Here is a 7320-nt window from a genome sequence, read left to right as displayed (position 1 = left end):
CAAGCCCGCAAGGCTGCATTAAACCATGCTAAGTGTGCTAAAGTTGGCCTGCTGCTCACATAACAGTAACGCCTGGCATTGTAGCATTTCATTGAATCAAAACAACATAACAGCACAAGTCTAACAAGACTAACACCAACAAAAATAAACATTTGACTTCATGCTGTTACTCACCTGTCAGGAGGAGAACAGCTAGCTTCAAGTCAAACTGGAGCTGCTTCTGCTCTCCACCCTGCAAATGTGAGGCCAATGTTTATCCTGGTTTTGTCTCTTCCTTTATTGGCAAAGACCGTTTTTTTTTTTATTGTTAATAATGGTTTTGTCTTCAGGTGAATGTGGCGGTGGCATTTTATGGGCAGAGAGGGGCTAAGCCCGGAGTGGCAGCTGTTCACATGGACGTACATGCACACACGGCCGGCTTTGTGAGCAAGAGACTGGAGAGCAACACAGAGAGAATGGTGTGTGACGTCATACCATATTTAATCTAAAATGTAACTTTAGTTCATCACGTCACATATTTCTTTAGTTCTTTATATCTAAAATAATGACATTTTGGTTAGTGCTCCTTTAATTATTTACTTACGCCATATATAAATCATATTTGAACCTCCATGGAGAATTTGATTCTGTCAATGTGAGGACATTCATAATAAAAACTCAAATTGTTGTTTTCTTTATTTTTAAAGCTGCGTTTTGCGTCATCAGAATGGTCCAGTTGCATCATCAAAAGCCACACTGAATACCATGCCAGAAATGTATGTATGCAAATATCTGAGTGCTGCTGTATTTACTCGGCGATGGCAATAACTCGCTTCTGTACCCAGAAGCCACTTCTGTACCCGGTGGCTTTCTGTTTAAACAACAGGCTAAACACAAGGACTTTGAGTAAATATGTCACATTTTCACACACAGAACGCACCATTTCTCACATACAAACCTGGCACACCTATATAACCTACATAATTGTGCTCTATATAATCGAACATGTTTAACTTTAAAATATATAATCAAGATCTGCCCTTAAACTCTAAGTTTAAAGTTTAAACAAACGTTAGTAAATTTGGCTCCTAAAATCAATACTTAATTTTAAATCAAAAGAAGAGTTTAGTTTGCTAATGATTTTATATGTTAAAGGTACAGCGAAGGATTACCCTTTAAACTGAGAACTAGGTATTGTTCTGTACGGTGTGTGTGTGTGGGGGGGGGATTATTCACTTCCCCTGTTGCTGGAAGTCATTTACATCAAACAAAGCCCCCACATCAAACAGGTGCTCACGTGTTTCAATGCTCTTTAAGATTAGCTTCTTTCTTTTTTGTTTATCCGGGAACAGAAAGGTAAATAGGTTTTTAAGGATTAGAAAAGGCTATAATCTACTCTATACATTAATGTCATGTCACAAGCACAAACCTGGCTGTCCAACCCAAACTGACAGGCTGGATAAGGAACGCATGTAGAGAACTACAGTCAGAGACCCTGAATGAAAACGTCAGGAAAGCTCACGAAGCAAACAGATCCCGGCGAAAATCTACGGCTACTGCACCACAAACCTGACATCCGAGATTTGCAAAGAGAGCCATCAAAAACAAGCCAGGGGTTGCCAGTTTTAATACAAACGGGACTTCTAGTTGCTCTGTCCACTCCTGTTCTCATACACTTGAGCACATGTGTCCCTCCGGCTTGCATGTGTGCTCCCTGAAACATTACATCATCGCTTCTTTCTCCTTTCCCTTTTGTTTTTCTACCATCCATCCAATAAAATGAGATCACTTCACTGATTTCACTCCAGCTGTTGTGGTTCGAGGGCAACTGGGAGGCATTCCAGTGAACAGACACCCATCACAAGCCTGTGCAACGCCTCTTTATCCAGCTGTGTAATTCCTAGCAGCTGCATCACGCTGAGTTATGACACTTCAGAAAGAACACCAGGCCCGCTCAATTAGATCTCAACTCATGTTGACAAGGAGGGCTCTTGTGCTGCAGCAAAAGTGATTTAATATTATTGCTTGAACTGCGCCGACTGCCTAACTAGACCGACTACAAACACTTAATTAGGAGAGCTAATGAATGCAGCCTCAAACTGCTGAGTGGCTTTTCATTTAAAATGGAAGCCATTTAGCTGCCGCTTTCTTGCCATCTGGGGCCACCTAGTGGTAAAGCAGGAGTGGTACATAAACAGTTTTTCATGGGCCTCATTTTTATCTCTCTACCAACTTATGTTTGTATTTATGATTTTCCAGTAATTCACCAAACATTTTAGACAATAACACACAGAAAAACTATTTACCCCTTTTGTTTGATACCAGTAAGGCTGATTTTTTAATTTCTATACATCCTTTTTTTGCAGAAAGCAGTTGATCTGCTCACTTCAGAAGAAGAAGAGATTGATAACCAATGCCGGCTGATTTGGTGACAATGAAATTAACAACAGGTGCACTAAAGGGGGCAACAATGAGACAACTATAAAAGCAGGAATGGTTTTGCAGGTGGAGACCACATACATGTTTCCCTCTTCTTGTTTTTTAACTGTTTTTCAGTAGTTTTGCATTTAACCAGGGTTGGTGTCACTGCTGGTAGATACCTGGACCCTAAACCGGTTGCACAGGCATTCTAACGGGCGCACTGTACCGGATAAATGCCACCCTCACTGCCATTAGGTATCGTGGATTAAATCCTCAGACCGATTGTTAGGCTCTTTGCTGCTGCATCGTTTCCTGGGTTCCTCCTGGTGCATGATAATGTCTGCCCTCATGTGGCAGGAATATACAGGCAGTTCCTGGAGGATGAAGGTATTAATACCATTGACTGGCCTCTACGCTCCCGTGACCTAAATCCAATAGAACATCTCTGGGACATCATGTTTATGTCCATCCGACGCCTCCAGGTTTCACCTTGGACTTTCCAGAATCTCAGTGATGCTCGCCACACATCTTGTTTTGGCGTGGATTCGCACTCATCTTGATTGGTCTAGAGACAGTGCACCTAGTGATGACATTTTTGGTTATTGCTCTTTTAAAGAAGACATGATTGTAACATATTTAAAGTAAGCCTTCTCTGTGTGGTTAGAAAAAAATGCGTGTGACAGCAATTTGCTTTGGTGCTGTTCACACGTAATAGAAAACAAGGAAAACTGAACGACTTGAAAAATATGAGCCAAACAGAATATAAAGATATCTACACAGTAATTAGACAGACTACATTCACATTTTCTGTACTCCTAGAGACCCCAAGAATAAAACAAAACGTATTTAAGGGATAAATAGTGGATTTTGCATGATGTTGCCTTTAAGTAAAGATTGCAATAATGACCCTTCTATACTGGAAAATTAACCTGTAACAATATTAGCTCATTGTTTTGAGTCATGCTGGTCAAAATAAGTATAGAAAAATCAGTAAAAAATGATTCTAAAAAGCAAGTACAAGTTATATTCTTTGTGTTTAATTTAATACTAAAAAAAGGTACTTGTTTAACAAACAAAAATGTGGTGTTCAGTTTTTATCTTTACACTCATTATTGTCTGTATCCTCCTCTATCCCTATCCATATTTTCTTACTTTGCACAGTCTTTTTCATTCTCTTAGTCCATTGGTGTTTTTATTTAAATAAAAGAAATCTCTGGAGTATTCTTTTATGTTGCATATTTGCCCTAACTGTACAGTCTTCAATTCCATTATATATCCTGACCAGGACAGTTTGTAGTTAAAGCTATATTTGTGCTTTGGCATCTTGTAAACAGCAGCCAGCAGCAGTAGTGCAGCAAATTGTGCTATTCACAGAACAGCTACATTTATACTGAGGTTAGATTGCTTATGAGTGGACTTTACTAACTAATATTTGGATTTTTGGAAGGAAAATGCTTTCACTGGATTTTTGGCGGCATCAAAAAAACAAAGAGGGTATACCACACTTTTCAGAATTTCCTATGTAAAAACACTAAACAATTTATAATTTTTCTTCTATTTCACAATTATGTGCAACCTTACTCATAAAATCCCATTTGAAGACACAGAAACTTGCTGCTGTGATGCGTAGAAATAATAATAATTTGCTAGGGTCTAAATACTGATGCCAGGCATTTTCTTCAAACACTGGGTTAGAGCGATGTGACTGAGGCAACAGGTGGGCAAAATACAAAGCCCAGTAAACACTCAGAAAACAGTGCAACCAAGGAGAACAAAAAGCAGTGTTATTTCCTAATGTTAAACTAAATTAAACTTTCCACAGACAAATGTTTGCAGTCCTGAAGTCAAATTCTTTGTCTTGGTATCGATAGCTATGCCTATTTATTTTCGTTAGGATTAAGTTTGTTGTGGACTTGCCATATTCCTGTTTTTTTTCTAGCTGTGATGAGTTCATTTTCATTCTGCTAACCTGGTTGTCCTACTTTCTGTCCTTCCTGCTAACCTCAAAAAACAGCTATGACTGTTGTGGACTCTTCAAAGGAAACTCCACCACATAGTACCAAAACCAATCCATGCCACTCATTTACTTAGACTTTATTAATGAATTATTGGTATTTTTTGAAAAAAAAAAAAAAAAAAGATGTTTCCATCTATCCATTGTCTGCACCAGCTTAATCTTACAGGGTCCCAAGTAGACGGGTGCCTATCCCTATTGTCATTGGGTGAGAGGCATGGTCATCAGTCCGTCACAAGGATAGAAACGATTAATATTTGTATAAATTAAACCCATAGCTTTGTCTAGCGGTATTCTTTGGGTTAAGTATCATCAAATTAATGTAGAGAACTGCAGCTCATGAACTTTTTTACACAGAGAAAAGTCTGTCTGACAGTTTTCCTTTCTGGTTATTTTGTGGGAAAACTATTCACCTGTGTTATTTCCCTGACTTTAATTTATCCTGAATGATTTTCAGCTTGTGATGTCATAACTTTTTCCAGTGGGTTTTCACTACTACACATATCATTGTGAGAGAATTTCCTGGGGCTGTTAGTAGTTTTGTCACAAAACTGGACTCTATGACTCTTCAAAGAGTCTTCAGGTGTCTGTCTGAATGAGGTTATTACTGTGCTGTAACAGTATTATCAGATGAACTGTTAATAACTAAATGAGTATTAAGAATGTGCGTTTTTTTGCAAGGTTTTTTATTGCGTTTATATTGGTGACGTACAGCACATTGCCAAGCCGTTGAATAATAACGCAGGGTGAAAGAGGATCTGATTCAAAGCTAGAATGAAACACCCCACTACTCTGGGTTACCACAGAGATCAGGGTGTGTTGTGTGTGTGTGTATGTGTGGCTGGGTGGTGGTGGTAAGTGTTTATGTATTAAATAGCTATTAGCCACCTTGAGATTGTTGGGAACTATTACAATAATTTAATAGGTCAAGAAATAATTCAAACATTTGCATGTACGCACATACGCACGTAATAATACTTACACTAATACACTCAATAATAAAAAAAATCTTTACAAAATTACACCAGCATATGTAAAAAAAAATTTAACCTTAGGCTTGGAAGAAAAATAAATCTACTACATCAAGAGCAAAAATGAAAAAGAATATATTGTTATTATGTTTTTATGTATTTTTTTTGAACACGCTTATCAAATTTTCACCTAACATCCCCACAATCCCCTGCGATCTTAGAGGAGTGGTCACCCATGAATGATCTAACATTTTCCACATATACGTCACACACGTATAATCACTCTGAGCTGCTGCTTTAAGTTCCCATATGTGTATGACAATTTTGGGGTAAAAAGAGATTTTATTTCTGCAGGTGCTGGGGGGGGGGGGTGCTAACCATTTTACTGAGGGTGCAATGAAGGATAACTTATATTCACATTTGTCAACACACACAGATAGAAGCACAAGCAAAGGTTCCCCCAGAACTCTGACATCTGCAACAGAAAAAAAAGTGTACTTAATGTCATACAAACAAGATGGGTAATATTTTTTATATAGCTATATCTATCAGTCTATAAATCAATAGTTTCATTGTACAGACATTACAAAAAAAAAAAAAATGAAGAATGCCAGTGCTAAATCAAATCCACTTATATTAACTTCATGCCTCATGGTGTTAACATGGTAATGAAAAATAACATCAAAAACTAAAAATATAAAACAAATAATACTTAAAAACATAAAGTAGCGATAGGTTTTAGACTTAAGATTTCAATAAGCTTATTACTGTTACGGTTTCTTTCTGTAACATAGATTTCTTCGCAGTATAAGCCTGGCCTCAACAAACCCATGCCACCTTTAATCTGTAAATATGTTAGTATCTTTAAAAACTCAATATATTGACCAGCCATACACGGGGTCTCTGCTTAGATATTAAAATGTTTAATCATATTTAATATCAAATTGTCCATCATGTAACATGAACTGTATACAGAAAGTGCGAATTTCAAAAGTCATCAGTTCTGAACATGGGCAGTCAGCTGGAAGGGAACAAAAACAAGCTGTCTGCACTTCCTTCACACCACAGAAATAGATATGGAGAGGAGATAGAGGAGGCAGAAAGATAAAGCAAAAACAGGCAGAAAACATGAACAGTAACATGAGAACGTTTCACTCCATCAGGAATTCATAAGTGCCAGTTTTAGTACTTTGAATAATTTAAATATAAAAGCAGGTTTTGCACATACAGTACAATGTTAAAATGTTAATCATTATTATTCAGAAAACAATAGTGTTCGTCTAAAAATAATGGTGATGACTTATATTAGAAATGACATATAAGCTTAATTTAAAAAGTCTCCAGCTGGTCTTGGGTTCATCTCTATTGGTTTAGTGCTTCCAGCCCTCTCATCAGCAGCGTCCTGCACTCGATCCTCTGACCAGCAGTCTGCTCATCTTATCCAACGTATTGTTGACTTCTCTCTCTGTGGCTAAATCATCAGCAACAGGCGTCTGTGCAGCATCAGGATCACAGTTAGATGCGCGTAATGCTAGCTTGCGTAGTCCGACTTCAATATATTTGTGTAGTGAAGGACTGTTCAGAGCTCCTGTACGGGTCCTTTTGAGCCCTTTGTGATCTAGGACAACATCACAGCTCTGATCATTTCCCTCTGCCTTTTCTCTCTCACCCAAAACACTCAATATATAATAGTTGATTGTATAATGATATCAACTTAGATGAAAAAGAAAATAATAGTGTAATATTTTCTCTGGGGTGCTAATGGGGTGCTATGATTTTTCCAGGGGGAGCTATAGATCCCCTGCTATCTTAGAGGAAAAGACCCTTACAGGGTCGCACATGTACTCTGAGCTACTGGTGTACATTTCATACTAGTTTCATCTAATTTGAAGTCAAAGGACAAGGGACCCAAATCCCAGCATCCGCCACACTTTG

This window comes from Fundulus heteroclitus, unplaced genomic scaffold, assembly GCF_011125445.2.
Source record: "Fundulus heteroclitus isolate FHET01 unplaced genomic scaffold, MU-UCD_Fhet_4.1 scaffold_315, whole genome shotgun sequence".
Lineage (NCBI taxonomy): Eukaryota > Metazoa > Chordata > Actinopteri > Cyprinodontiformes > Fundulidae > Fundulus > Fundulus heteroclitus.
Note: the sequence above shows the minus strand (reverse complement) of the source record.